Source organism: Mustela erminea, chromosome 7 (genome assembly GCF_009829155.1).
Source record: "Mustela erminea isolate mMusErm1 chromosome 7, mMusErm1.Pri, whole genome shotgun sequence".
In the NCBI taxonomy this organism is placed as follows: domain Eukaryota; kingdom Metazoa; phylum Chordata; class Mammalia; order Carnivora; family Mustelidae; genus Mustela; species Mustela erminea.
In genome coordinates, this window is record NC_045620.1 from 21,207,659 (window position 1) to 21,223,320 (window position 15,662).

At 41.3% G+C, this 15,662-nt stretch overlaps 1 protein-coding gene across 1 annotated transcript in view; it reads right to left on the bottom strand.

Annotated features, from left to right (window-relative positions):
- CTNNBL1 (catenin beta like 1) overlaps positions 1-15,662 on the bottom strand; it is a 160,466-nt gene that overhangs the window by 136,124 nt on the left and 8,680 nt on the right. The gene's annotated exons all lie outside the window — the stretch shown is intronic.

The following is a 15,662-nucleotide window of genomic DNA, read 5'->3' on the forward strand; positions in this document are numbered from 1 at the left end:
CAGTTACAGGGAGAAAAGGGGGACCACTAGAAGCTAGCAGGGAATCATGCACAACAAGTCATGCCCCACTGGTTGCAGTTCCTTGATGTTGTTGTGGCTCACTAAGGTTAAGGGTTTACAACACATATTGGGTAACTTTATCTCAACAGGATCTTTCACAAAGTTACTCAAGCAGGCAGAAAGAGAAATGTGGATGAATGGCAGGCAGCACAGATAGGTAGAACCATAATTGGTCGAACCAAGAGAGTATAAGCACTGTGGAGTCCTTTTGTTTAAACTCAAAATAGCAAATACATAAAGTCCCTGTCAGGAAAAATGTGACTTAAAAAAATTCAGTCAGAAAAGAGCTGATGGCTTCAGTAAATCTCCAATTCAATGAATCAACAGGATGACCAACTTTAAATATCCTTAAAGCTAATGCATATTAAGGTCACACTATCAGAAGTGTAATATCCAATCTGGCTACAGTCTCGCAGCATTGAATTAGCCACCACACATGAAAAAGAGGCATTAAATCTAGATAATGTATGAGCAGGACAGTACAGGGTCTGGAAACCCTGCTATAGGGAAAACCAATAAGGACATCAGCAAAGATTCAGGGAAGGACCCAGGAGTCACCTTGGGTTATTTAAACAATGCCCTGGAATGGGGTAAATCCATACTGTGCTACCATGAATAGCAGATCACTTTCCTTTCCTCTTTCATTCTGGAGAAATCCTACTCAGCCTTAAGCTCCAGCTCTAAGGTCACCTTCTCTAAGGGTATTCCCAAAACTCCAGTAAGACCTTGGAGCTTCCTCAGCAGTGTATCTGATCATCCCTCTATCAGCACATAACACATGCATTGATAAATCTCCATCTCCTCTACCAATTCATAAACTGGGTCCTCAAGAGCAGGAACCATGGGATCCGACCCTTGTGGCTAACACCTCAGCATCCAACGGTGCGGTGCCCAACATCAGAACAGGAACTCAACCCACGTTGCTAAATCAGTGATTGACAGATGGGGGAGGACAGCTAAACCAATGAACTACCCAGGAATCATAACTTACTATTAGCAAATATATATAAGGTACACATATTCTCAGGGGTCCTTGGGTCTTTAACTTGACTGCGGCTAGGCAGGATTCATTTGCACCTACATATCTGATCATTTTATGCCATCCTGGATTGTATTTTCATGTATCGCTTTGTTAATTCTCTAATGGTGGCATCAAGCGATATAAACAATAAGAACAGTAAAACTCAGATTCAGACAAAGAATATCAGTTCAACCTCATAATTTACCAATGAATAGACCAAGACTCAAGGAAGTGACAGGACTTGAGCCTGAAATCATAGACAGAAAGAGGTCTGAAACCTCTCACTTTTTTTTTTTTTTTTTAAGATTTTATTTATTTATTTGACAGAGAGAGATCACAAGTAGACAGAGAGGCAGGCAGGGAGAGAGAGAGAGGGAAGCAGGCTTTCTGCTGAGCAGAGAGCCCAATGCGGGACTCGATCCCAGGACCCTGAGATCATGACCTGAGCCGAAGGCAGCGGCTTAACCCACTGAGCCACCCAGGCGCCCCTGAAACCTCTCACTTTTGCGGGAGCAGTACACACAACCTCCAGATCCCTTTCCTTAGTCACAACCCTAGGAACTATAATCTGAAAGGCCTAATCTTCGTCATTGCTCCCTGTTGCCATCATCTTTCAACTAACTTTAAAATTTCTTCTGCTACTTTTCTCTATGGCTTTAACCAGGAAAGCTCTTCTCTGTCACTTCTCCTTGCTCATTTGTAAAAGCAAAGTTTTTTCCTCTGTACGGAAATTGCGCTAAGAACTCCCTCCCACAGACCATTTAGGGAACCCACCCAGTCCACTCTGAATCTTTAAATATTAAGTAAAAAATTAATATGGCAATGTTATTTTAAATTATTTATAGTTAAAGCAAAGCTCAGATACAATGAATTCACTTTATTCTTTTGGGTGACACAAAGGTTAGATACTTTATAAGTGCTTGTCACAGAGGCAGGGGAGAGGTAGAGTACTGGTTCAGCAAGCAGCAGCCCCACAGAGTGGTTCTGCATGTAATATGGCACACCTGTTACATGTAATTACGCTGACAGAGAAGATTCCAGCTAGAGGAATATTGCTCCTAGCAATGGACAATTTCATTAAGGCTAAAGTGGGGCAAGGAAATCTTTAATTACCTTTTCTGTAAGTTGCCTCTGAGGTCACTGCCAAGACTTAAAACTTCATTCCTCTTTCAAACAGAAAGAGTGGTTGGGGAGAAAGTATGTACACTCCCAGGGAGACAGGTAGGAAAGAAAAAACTGAAGATGTTCTGAAAAAATGGGAAGGAGGGGGGATGAATAAGCTGGGACTGAATTAGTGAGAACCAAATCGTACGTAAGAAATAAATAATTTCATTCATTTACATAATCAAGATCTTTCACAGCTGCTCATTAATTCCTTAACGGTTCTGATCCGGTTTTGATCTCAGGAACCTAAGACATTAGCTACCACCATTACTTGCTTTCAAAGCTAAAACTTAACCCACATAAGCCTGTTACACAATAGCTGCCACATTTATTTCAAGGAAGACAGAACTCACATCAAACTTTACCCTGAGTATCCTGTTAAAGAGAGTATTTTTCAACATTATGGGTAATACTTTAAAGTCTGAAAACATAGCATGATTATATAATATACTTTCTGTCTAGTGCCCATTTACCTCTTTCAGCTTGAACAAAGTATCTGGTGTATCTGGCCTCAATACATGCTTGTTGATGAGCCCATCAAAAACAATGAAAAGAGATGCTTTCATGTCTACTTTTGTCTAAGATGCACTTTATTTTCCTCAACTCAAAGGCTTTACTATTTCTAGAAGCTTTACAAACTGCTCAAGTTTGCAAAACACCTCCATTCCCAATAAAGACAAGTATGGGAAATGAGTTCTTCTTATAGTCAGAAATATTTCCTCCACCTAGAACACAGAACAAACACTGACCACATGGCCACATGGAATATGATCAAAAGGAACTGTCTGGGAGCCTGGGTGAATGCCTCTTGCCACCTACAAACTCCCCCTGCGAGCTCTATCCCCACCACTACAACTCTCTTGCAAGAAGGTTATAAAACTGACTTTAAAGTGATTTTAAACTAGTAACTCTTCATTTCAAGAACATTTTAGGACACTCAATTTCCTAGCAGTAGCATCTAGTAGACCAGAGAAGGCAAAAATGCCCATTTTGCTGGGCAGGAAGGGACTCTACCAAGGATTAAGATAATTAAATAACTGTCTTATAGAGAAACATAAATAAAAGAATAAAATAATGTGAACCATCTCGCCCCTTTTTAAAGTTTTCTTTGACGCCTGGCAGGCTTCAGTACCAAAACAAAAAGCAAAACAAAACAAAAAAACCCTTAAGAACTGGCTGCCTTAGAAAAAGGTACCTGAAAACAGCGCAAACGGCAACTGTTTTTTTGCACAATGCAGAGCCATTATTACACGTTATGGTAGCTTTACTTTCTGAGAAAGGAAAGTGACTTTTCATAAGCAAGCTTCCTCTGTGGGTGAATCGCTAGTCAGTTACAACCAACTCAGAGAGAGCCATCAAGGCAAACTACCCATTAGCTGTCAATTTAGAATGACTCCAGAAAGCTAGTCCCAGAGCTCCAATGATACCTCTCAACAACCTCTTAATCTTATTTATAACACCTGTGTTATAGCAGCCTGCCATCAATCCAACTTGCCTCAGACTGAAATTACTTAGAAACTTGAGAATCCCGGCAAACATACCAAAAAACAGAGAGACGCTGGCTGAAAAACCCTGCACACAAAGGAATTTGGCCATCCCTTTTAAACAAAAGCTGCATAAGGAAGCCAGGCGGGGCCTTGTCAGGCAAAGTCAGATATAAATCTTGCAAAGGGCTTCTTAGGAGGCACTGAGTCAGAGAATCTTAGGGTTTAAAGAAACCATAAAGAATTCTTCCACCGCTTCCTCACCAAGTGATTATCCAAGCTGTGTAATAGTTACCATTAACTGTGTGATTATGTTCATTATCTTTTTCCTCCCTTAGCCCTGCTAGGTAGGGGACATCGGTTCCCTGTTTTTGCAAGTAAAGAAACCAAGGCTCAGGTGACTTGCTTAGCGAACTGCCTAAGCACCTAAGAAACTGATGCTAAATGAGTCCTATGAAAAGGGGAGACTGGTGCATTGAGAAGAAAATGGACTTCAGCAGTCAGACATCCAAGTCTGTTACTAGAGTGTGACCCTGCGTAAATCACCATCTCATCCCCGGAAAAAAATGCTGTCCCAGTGAGGAAGCATCTAACCCAGTAAAGTACTTAATACATGTTATATAAGGGAAAAAAAAAAAAAATGGAAATGGATATGCCGAATACAACAACATGAAATAAAAACTAATCTTGTTGTTTGTATTATCTCTTACTTTTTGTCTCTAAGGTTGGGTAAAGAGAAAATAGCAATTACGGCCCACAGCAGACCTGCAGCAAATCCTGGGCAAATAAATGGATCAATCAATCTGCAGCTTTGGAGTCAGAGACAACTCCAGTCCAAAAAAAAAAAAAAAAAAGGCCATCACTCTCAGGTTATGACAGTATTAGAATCAAGCTTTTATGAAGATCATCTATTGTTTTTTTAAGGCAATGACTGAATCACTGTCACAATGGCTTACTCTACTCTCCATTGAGAAAGAAGAGACAAGAAGGAGAAGGCAACTGTGAAGGTGCTAAAGGCACCTAAAGGCTAAAGATGCCTTTAGAAGAAAACCAAATTCAGCGGCTAATCACTGATTCACTGCTTCATTCATTTCCTTATTCCTTCTTCCTTATTTCCATTCTTCTTTTCCTTTCTTCAGTCAAGAGACATTTAGTGAGCTTGTACTACATAGCATGCACTGATCTGATCAGTGTCCTTGAGGAACTCAAAGTCTAATGGGAAGAAAGACACATAACCAAGTAATTTCAATACAGAACTGCTGGGAAAGGCAGTCCACGCGTGCAGTATTTCCAACCCCCACTCGGATGCACAGGACTGGGCCTCAGGCCTGGAATGGGTAGTAAGGAGCCCATACGGCTTGTGCCAGGCTTAACACCTTGTATGGCAATATCGGTCTGTTTTTGCTCAACGAGTGTCCCCTTGCTCTGCTTAAACATGTACATCAGTGCCCCTCAGGCACACCACCAGCTTTCAGGTTGGGGTCCTTCTGCTGCAAGAGAGATGGATACATGTAGGTCACTGCCCTGTGCCAGCTTCAGAGGAAGGAGGAGGGCCCCGCTAGCCACAAGGGACTAATGTACATCCCAGTAGCTGGTCTTGCTTTGCCTCTTCTCTGTGTGAGTAAAGCATTAGTCCATCCAGTACCTGACTGTGTGGGGTTTTCACTGGCAACTCCAGTACCAAGATGCAATGGGCAGAAGTGTTTGGAGTCCTCTCCCGGGACTGGTAACGGACGGGAGTGTTCTGCTCCCCTGGGTTTGATAACCAGTGCACGGTGTTCTGATGGACAAGAATGATACACATGGTAGACTCAGGCAGTACAAGACTGCGGTGATGGTAGCATTCTGCTGCATTCTATTTCCCAAGACACTTCTGTTTTTAAGCTCCCTTCACCCACCAGAGCCCTCTATTAGGAAAATATTTTGCCATTTGCTTTCTTGTGTCTTTGGGCAAGTTTACTAAACCTCTGTGAACTTCCTTTCCTCATGTACAAAATGGGAATAAGAATACTGACATTCCCAGAGTTGCTTTTAAGATGAAATGCAGTAACACCTATGAACTGAAGAGCTCACTGGCTCTCAGTGAGCTGGTAGTTCCTAGCCCTTTGTTCTGTTCTGGTGTGGTGGCGCAGAGGGGGAGAAAACACACACTGAAATTTCTACGAGCTCCTCTATGAGCTGCTTTTCATTCACTTCAAATCAGGACCATACTTTCCCTGTAAGTAACCCTTTTTTGCCACAAACACAATCTGTCAATTGAAGGCAAATCTGCCATTAATGCAGAGGCAAGACTTCAAGCCCAGCCACACACCGTCTCCTGATATTATCCTTTTAGGCTCAGTGTCACGCTCCTGAAAAAAGCTCTATGCACTGTACACAGCAATCGAAAAGTTCACATGGTCAGAAATGCCTCTGCCTCACACAAGGTGAACCATGGCCAAAATTGCTTTTTTAATTAAAATAAGACTTCCTGAACCTCTTGCTGACAATCACAACTGGATGTGGAGCCCAGTATCAGACAACCAGTCTCCATCTTTCTCTAATGGTAAGCACACAGAGGAGATAGGGGGAAAATTACTAATTTAAACAAAATGTTTAATCATCTAATTATGGGACAGGCTCCAAGAAGATGGAGAGTGATTTGCAATCCTCATTATGGAACCCGCGTGTGACCACTGGCAAAAGTCATGTCATCCAGAAGGCCGCTATCATCTCTTCTTCCCCCACTGAGTTTTCTGTGTCCTTGTAAATGCTGTGGGAATGAAAGAAATCTTTGTGGGGGAAAAGTCTCCCCAAGTTCATTATGCAGAATGAGGTATAAGGATCCCCAGTAAGAAGCCAGGGAGATAATATTTAGTGACTTTACACTGGCAGATTGAGCAGCCCGAGGGCCTTTGAAACTCGCAAGTCTTGTAAAAACTGCCCAACTCAGGTGGTGGTTAAGCAATTCTTTTTATTTGCTGGAAAGTCCTGTCATCAGTGGTACGAGATGCATTGAGAATTAGGGTGGTGCCTACCAATAGCACCTTTGGTCAGAAGGAAATCTGTTCCTCTGCAGATATGCTTGTTACCACTGCTAATTTGTGTTATCTCTGCCCATTCAGATCTCCATGCTAACTCAGGAGAAAAAGTCCCTGCCAACCAAGTCTGACAAGTCTGATGGCAGAACTCCCACTGGAGAATCAGCCGAGACAGCAAAGGCAGGCAATTATTCCCTTTCATTAGAGAGAGTTCTTTTTAAGTTTGGTTTTTGTGGGTTTTTTTTTTTTTTTTAAATTTTGAAAACAAAAAGTAGCCATTCACAGCCACTGCTCACTGCAGTCACTTACACAACTGGCAGAAACTTAAATTCCCCCCCTAAGCCAACCAGAAAGAGCTGTGCCCCTGTAATTACCCACTGTAATGTAAAACCAGACGCAGAGAGGATGGCCACAGCAGATCTGGGCAAGACAGCAGTGATATTTAATCATCAGTCCAGACCATCTGCAACTGTTTTGCAGAAGCACATAAAGTTTATGGATTCCAAAGCTCCCTACAAGTTACCAGGTGCTGAAGGTCAGCTGCACTGTCCTCTTGTCCACTGGGGCTGCTTTCTTCATTCTCTCCAGGCCAGGGTGCTCAACAAAAGGCACTATGCCCACATTCTCTGAGCCAAGCCTGGCAGGAGGAGAGTGTTGCTTCTTGATTAAGCCAGAATGTAGATTAAATGTTTAGAACTGGGAGATTCTGAAAACAACCTAGGTGGGAAAGCAATTATCCTAGGGAGAGCAGAGCTTCGGCTGCGGCCCCCTCCAACACAAAGGTGAATTCTACCCACTTTGAACACCTAAGCTGGCCAGGCTGCTCCCTTACAATCTATTCTACATTCTGCAGATGCAGTGCTCTTTTCAAACATAAACCAAATTGTGGCACTCCACAGCTTCAAACCCCTAATGGCTTCCCACTGTACCGACAACAAAATCTAAACATTTTAAGGTTACCTCCCCTCCCCACAGCCGACCTCTGTCCTTAATTGTCTCCTTCTCACTCACCATGCTCTAGCCATTTGCTTCAAACATGCTAAGTCTGTTCCTACCTACCTTAGGGCTTTTGTACTGGATTTTTCCTAGGCCTATGCTGCTATTCCCACAGCTCTTGAGAGAGCTCGATCTTTCTCATCATTCAGTTCTTAATTCGAATGTTACCCCCTCAGAAAGGCCTTTTAGAACCTTCTGATGCTCCACCATCACTCTATTACATCAGCCCATACTTTCCCCTTCATATCCCTATTTGAAATTATCTTGGTTTTGTGTATGTGGTATTTGTTTGCTTGTGTATGCATTCTTATTTATTTGTATTTGTTTTGCTTGTTGATTGTCTGTCTTGCCCCCCTTGGATATAAGTTGCATAAAGACAAGGCACTGCAAATGTCTTGTGCGTATCTACTCTCAGTGTCTAGTTTAACAACTTGCATTTAGTAAGCATTTAATAAGTATCTGTTGAATAATTAAAGGGAAGGTTCAATATGTATCACTAATCTAAATGCAATTTCCTAACCCTCAAACACCTAGACTGGCTCACAGGCTGTCAGCATGTTTCACAATGCCCTAGAAAACACTGATTCTTTACCAACCCCTGGTGAATGATGAGGAAACAATGGCAAAGACAAGACCAAGGAGAACTTGTAGACTCTCAAAGTTGCAGAGTTTGGAAAATCTGCAAGCCTTTTGGGTGGAGTCTTGCCCAAATTGTCCTTTCACAGGAGGATCAGATGGGCTAGCAACAGTGATTACCAATGGCTGGGGCCCAAACCCAAAGTTTGGGTCTTAAAGATCCAGCAAAGGCAGGGTAAACCATATGAGGCAGCCCCAGCCCAGTCAGCCAGAGTCCTTCTGGGTGAGGCATCAGTTGGGAGCCAAAGAACAGATGTACATACTTGGGAGAGGGAAAAGAGAGAGAAAATGAGAGAGCCAAGAGCAAAGCACAAGACAGGAATGGGGCAGAGGCATGAAAAGGTCAGGAAGGGCGCCTGGGTGGCTCAGTGGGTTAAGCCGCTGCCTTCGGTTCAGGTCATGATCTCAGGGTCCTAGGATCGAGTCTTGCATCGGGCTCTCTGCTCAGCGGGGAGTCTGCTTCCTCCTCTCTCTCTCTCTCTCTGCCTTCCTCTCTGCCTACTTGTGATCTCTCTCTGTCAAATAAATAAATAAAATCTTTAAAAAAAAAAAGGTCAGGAACAAGCACATGGGGTCTCAGGTGATTGCTACAATCTAGATTTCATGGGCTGGTGGGTGTGTGAAGTTGGACAGAAGACTAGCTTAAAAATATAGTGTCAAGGCCATCAGACAGGTAAATGGCTCCCCTCCAAAAATACAAGCAGCCATGAAGGAAAGGGGCACTCCACAGAAGGCCAGGTTAAGCTTCTGTCTGTGAGTGCTAGTTTCTCCTGAAAGACTCATGATTAGTGAGCACTGGTAACTGCTCAGATATTCTTCAGTCCCCAAAATGGTAGTGGTCGACAAAGAGAGCTACAAGAAATGCTGGATGAAAAATGAAGACAGGTGACACTAATTTGATCTCTAGTATCTTACAGGCCTTCAGTAATTAACAGAAGAGCCCTCAAGTTTTATAGTTCATCCAAAGATGACCAAGAATACTAATACTTTATCCAACCAACAGCCACAACTTTTCAGAAATCATGGGGGAAAAAAAAAGCAAAAAGGGCCTCAGAGGTTAGATTTTACCCTATTGTATCCTATTAAACAAACACCACCACTAAGAAGTGAGAGAAAAGAAAAGCAAAGAAAAGCAAGAAAAACTATAAACAACAGGCATAAGAACTCAAAATTTCTCTGTAATACTCCCAATGTTTTAATGCAGGAGTAAAAACTTTCCACACTTCAAAAGATCAAGGGAGAAATCTGGGCACAATTAACATGTGTTCATAATAATGGCCCTAAGACAACAGTCTGACCTATTGAGAAAGGCAAAAATGTTTGTTTTAGAAAGAAACTCCAAACAAAATGATGAAAAATTCAAGTTTTAAATATGGAAAAAAGCATGGTTCTGTTCTAAGCCCCATTTTATGACCTGAGGCAAGTCACTCTCTGTCCCTGTGCCAGGCCCTCCCCATTTGTAAAAGGAAGAAGTTCTTGTGCTGGCACTTTTGCTGCTCTTCTCAGTTGCTGCTATGTGGAAAATCTGTTCAGGAAAAGTACCCCATTTGCCAAAGACACCAAATAAAAGAGGCGTTAGTGCAATTCAATACAACCCTCACCTTTTTAAAAAAGGAACCTCAGGGGCACTTCGGTGGCTCAGCTGGTTAAGCATCTGCTTCATCTCAGGTCATGATCCTGGGGTCCTGGGATCAAGCCCCACATGGGGCTCACTGCTCAGCAGGGAGCCCGTTTCTCCCTCTCCCACTCCCCCTGCACGTGCACTCACACACTCTCTCTCTCTTTGTCAAATAAAATCTTTAAAAATAATAGTAATAAACAGGGAATCTCATTGGGGGTTTCTTTTCATGACAACCCCCAATTCATCAATGATAATGTCCTTTTCTTATTTCTTTATTGCTGCATTTTAACATTCTTTTTCTAATAATCATTTCAGTAACATATAATGTATTATTTGCCCCAGGGGTACAGGTTTGTGAATTGTCAGACTTACACACTTCATAGCACTCACCATATCACATACCCTCCCCAACGTCCATAACCCAACCACCCTCTCCATACCGCCCCCCCCTTCCCCCAGCAATGCTCAGTGTGTTTTATGAGATTGAGAGTCTCTTATGGTCTGTCTCCCTCCCGACCCCATCGTGTTTCATTTTCTCCTTCCTTACCCCCCAAGCTCCCCCTGCCCCCGCCTCTCAAATTCCTCATATCAGGGAGAGGATATGATAATTGTCTTTCTCTAATTGACTTATTTCACTCAGCATAATACCCTCTAATTCCATCCATATCGCTGCATATGGCAAGATTTCATTTCTTTTGGTGGCTGCATAGTATTCCACTGTGTATATCTATCACATCTTCTTTATCCATTCATCTGTTGATGGACATCTAGGTTCTTTCCATAGTTTGGCTATTGTGGATATTGCTGTTATAAACATTCAGGTGCACATGCCCCTTAGGATCACTACATTTGTACCTTTAGGGTAAACACCCAGGAGTGCGATTGCTGGGTCGTAGGATAGCTCTATTTTCAACTTTTTGAGGAACCTCCATGCTGTTTTCCCAGAGTGGCTGCACCAGCTTGCATTCCCACCAACAGAGTAGGAGGGTTCCCCTTTCTCTGTATCCTCTCCAACATCTGTTGTTTCCTGACTTGTTAATATTAGCCATTCTGACTGATGTGAGGTGGTATCTCATTGTGGTTTTGATTTATATTTCCCTGATGCCAAGTGATGTGGAGCACCTTTTCAAGTGTCTGTTGGCCATCTGGATGTCTTCTTTGCAGAAATGTCTGTTTATGTCCTCTGCCCATTTCTTGATTGGACTATTTGTTCTTTGGGTGTTGAGTTTGATAAGTTCTTTACAGATTTTGGATACTAGCCCTTTATCTGATATGTCATTTGCAAATACCTTCTCCCATTCTCTCAGTTGTCTTTTGGTTTTGTTGACTGTTTCCTTTACTGTGCAAAAACTTTTGATCTTTTGCGAATATCTTCTCCCATTCTGTCAGTTGACTTTTGGTTTTGCTGACTGTTTCATTTGGCTGTGCAAAAGCTTTTGATCTTGATGAAGTCCCAATAGTTCATTTTTGCCCTTGTTCCCCTTGCCTTTGGCTATGTTTCTAGGAAGAAGTTGCTGCGGCTGAGGTTGGAAGAGGTTGGTGTCTATGTTCTCCTCAAGGATTTTGATGGATTCCTGTCTTACATGGAGGTCTTTCATCTATTTTGAGTCTATTTTTGTGTGTGGTGTAAGGAAATGGTCCAGTTTCATTCTTCTCCATGTGGCTGTCCAATTCTCCCAACACCATTTGTTGAAGAGACTGTCTTTTTTCCATTGGACATTCTTTCCTGCTTTGTCGAAGATTAGTTGACCACAGAGTTGAGGGTGTATTTCTGGGCTCTCTATTCTGTTACATTGATCTATATGTCTGTTTTTGTGCCAGTACGATAATGTCTTGATGATGACAGCTTTGTAATACAGCTTGTCTGGAATTGTGATGCCACCAACTTTGGCTTTCTTTTTCAACATTCCTCTGGCTACTCAGGGTCTTTTCTGGTTCCATATAAATTTTAGGATGATTTGTTCCATTTCTTTGAAAAAATGGATGGTATTTTGACAGGGATTGCATTAAATGTGTAGATTGCTTTAGGTAACATAGACATTTTCACAATATTTGTTCATCTAATCCATGAGCATGGAATGCTTTTCCAGTTCTTTGCATCTACCTCAACTTCTTTCATGAGTACTTTATAGTTTTCTGAGTACAGATTCTTTGCCTCTTTGGTTAGGTTTATTCCTAGGTATCTTATGGTTTGGGGTACAACTGTAAATGGGATCGACTCCTTAATTTCTCTTTCTTCTGTCTTGTTGTTGGTGCACAGAAATGCAACTGATTTCTGTGCATTGCTTTTATATCCTGACACTACTGAATTCCTGTATGAGTTCTAGCAGTTCTGAAGTGGAGTCTTTTGGGTTTTCCACATAAAGTATCATATCATCTGCAAAGAGTGAGAGTTTGACTTCTTTGCCTTTGCCTCTTCTTATGCCTTTGATTTCTTTTTTTTGTCTGATTGCTGAGGCTAGGACTTCTAGTACTATGTTGAATAGCAGTGGTGATAGTGGACATCCCTGCCATGTTCCTGATGTTAGGGGAAAAGCTCTCAGTTTTCCCCCATTGAGAATGATATTTGTGGTGGGTTTTTCATAGATGGCTTTGATGATATTGAGGTATGTACCCTCTATCCCTACACTTTGAAGAGTTTTGATCAAGAAAGGATTCTGTACTTTGTCAAATGCTTTTTCAGCATCTACTGAGAGTATCATATGGTTCTTGTTCTTTCTATTATTAATGTATTGTATCACATTGATTGATCTGCGGATGTTGAACCAACCTTGCAGCCCAGGAATAAATCCCACTTGGTCATGCTGAATAATCCTTTTAATGTACTGTTGGATCCTACTGGCTAGTGTTTTGGTGAGAATTTTTTGCATCCGTGTTCATCAAGGAAATTGGTCTGTAATTCTCCTCTTTGATGAGGTCTTTGTCTGGTTTGGGGATCAAGGTAATGCTGGCCTCATAAAATGAGTTTGGAAGTTTTCCTTCCATTTCTATTTTTTGGAACAGTTTCAGGAGAATAGCTATTAATTCTTCTTTAAATGTTTGGTAGAATTCCCCTGGGAAGCCATCTGGCCTTCAAGAGCCTGGGAAGCTCTTGTTTGTTGGGAGATTTTTGATGACTGCTTCAATCTCCTTTCTGGTTATGGGTCTGTTCAGGTTTTCTATTTCTTCCTGGTTCAGTTCCAGTAGTTTATACATTCTTAGGAATGTATCCATTTCTTCCAGATTGTCAAATTTGCTGGTCAATAGTTGCTCATAATATGTTCTTATAATTGTTTGTATTTCTTTGGTGTTGGTTGTGATCTCTGTTCTTTTATTCATGATTTTATTTATTTGGGTCCTTTCTCTTTTCTTTTTGGTAAGTCTGGCCAGGGGTTTATCCATCTTATTAACTCTTTCAAAGAACCAGCTCCTAGTTTTGTGCATTTTTGCATTCTGATGGTTCTTTGGCATCTTTACCTTCCTCTGCCCAACAGCTGCTCCTGGCCAGAGCCTCCACTTCATGTTTCAGCTTCTCTGTCAGTAATTATGTACCACTGAAATGCTCAAATTTCCCTTATCATTAATATGAGAAGCTATTAGTTGTTTCCATGGAAGTATTAATGTTTGAAGAGGCCCATAAAAGATAAAACAAACTCTAGCCACAATTCTTTTATTTTATAAAAGCTGCGAAGAAAATCGCATTCTAACATGAAACATCAGCAGAAGACTGATGTACTATTAATGCTTAAATTTATTAAAAATTCCAAAAGTAATTTTTTAAAAAGATTTTATTTATTTATTTGACACAGAGAGAGAGACAGCCAGAGAGGGAATACAAGCAGGGGTAGTGGGAAAGGGAGAAGCAGGCTTCCTGCTGAGCAGGGAGCCCGATGCAGGGCTTGATGCTGGGACCCTGGGATCATGACCTGAGCTGAAGGCAGACCCTTAATGACTGAGCCACCCCGGTGCCCCTCCAAAAGTAATTTTAGACTCAACTGCTCTGAACTTAGGGGGAGGTCAAATAAAAAATTAATCCTCAATTTTATGTATTAATAAAACAAACATAAATAATGCCAAATACTAAAATTAACAGGTCAGGAAACAACTGATGTTGGCAATGATGCAGAGAAAGGGGAACCCCCCTACACTGGTGGTGGGAATGCAAGCTGGTGCAGCCACTCTGGAAAACAGTATAGAGGTTCCTCAAATTGTTGAAAACAGAGCTACCCTATGACCCAGCAACTGCACTACTGGGTATTTACCGCAAAGATACAAATGTAATGATCCAAAGGGGCATGTGCACCCCAGTGTTTATAGCAGCAATGTTCAAAATAGCCAAACTATGGAAAGAGCCCAGATGTCCATCAACAGATGAATGGATAAAGATGTGGTGTGTGCGTGTATGTGTGTGTGTGTGTGTGTGTGTATATATATATATATATATATATATATATATATATCTCACATATGGGTGCTGGACATAGGGGAGGGTATATGTTTAACGAGCATCGGGTATTATATAAGACTGATGAATCACAGACCTGTACCCCCCAAACAGGTAATACATTGTATGTCTAATTAACTGAATTTGAACTTTAAAAAAAAAAAAGGAAAAAAAAGAACACCAAACAATCTGTTCAATAAACAAGTATACCTGCCTTTGGAATACAGTCAGACACACTCAGAGGGAAGCATCATAATACTCTGTGCTTGAGGTCAAATCCTCCTCAGTTCAGTCAATGGCTTTGGACACTGCTGGGTAGTTGAAGGGAGGTCTAAGAAGCCCAAGCAGATAATCTGCTCACAGGCAACTGATGATCTAAAATGAGTTAACAGATGAAAATGCACTGTGTCTGTCTCACTAGATTGTTCACTGAGCTCAGGACAAAGATAATCTAGTTTCTATCTACCAACCCACAATGGGGTTTTAAAATTTAGGCCAACACACTCTCAGATCAGTCACTCCTAGAACACTGCAGAAAAGAAAACAGCTTTGAACTATTCAGCTGAAATACTAGAATCAAATGTCTGACTCTGGAAAAAGTAAGAGAATTTCTGCTGTATCTTATAGCCATACAAGACTCAAACCAAAACCAACCACTTCCTTCAGGAACCTTGAGGGGGAAAAAAAGAAAGAAACAAAAAGAAAGGAGCAATTTGTAAATGAGATTTCTGGCTCCAGGAAAGGGGAACACTGAGATATCTCAGCAATATTAAAGAGACCTGGGGAAAAGAATTACTGTGTTGATGACATAATTCTTGATATCAATGACTGCTAACTGTGGTGGAATAGGGCTGTGCTTTAATCTATTGAAAACAGTTCTATACTGTAGCATGTGTGGGTGACAAACTGTTCTCATTTCCTTTTATAGCATTCTAAACCTTAATCTCCGAGGGACCAATGACCTTGGGAATACTGAGGCAGCCTTATAGAATTGAAAAAAAATTTTTTCTTTTGCTAAAGCATGTGTGTTGACTGTAATTATATCAATAATTAAAATTTAACAGCTAACATTTACTGGGCACTTATAGTGTCAGACACTATACTACTTAGCACTACCCACCCTGTCTTATTTAATCCTGTATTTTTAAAAAGATGACAAAATGGAGATTTTTTTTAAATGGTGGGCCGAGATAAACTGTTATAAAATCTCCATGTTAAAGATGAAGACCTGAGGCTT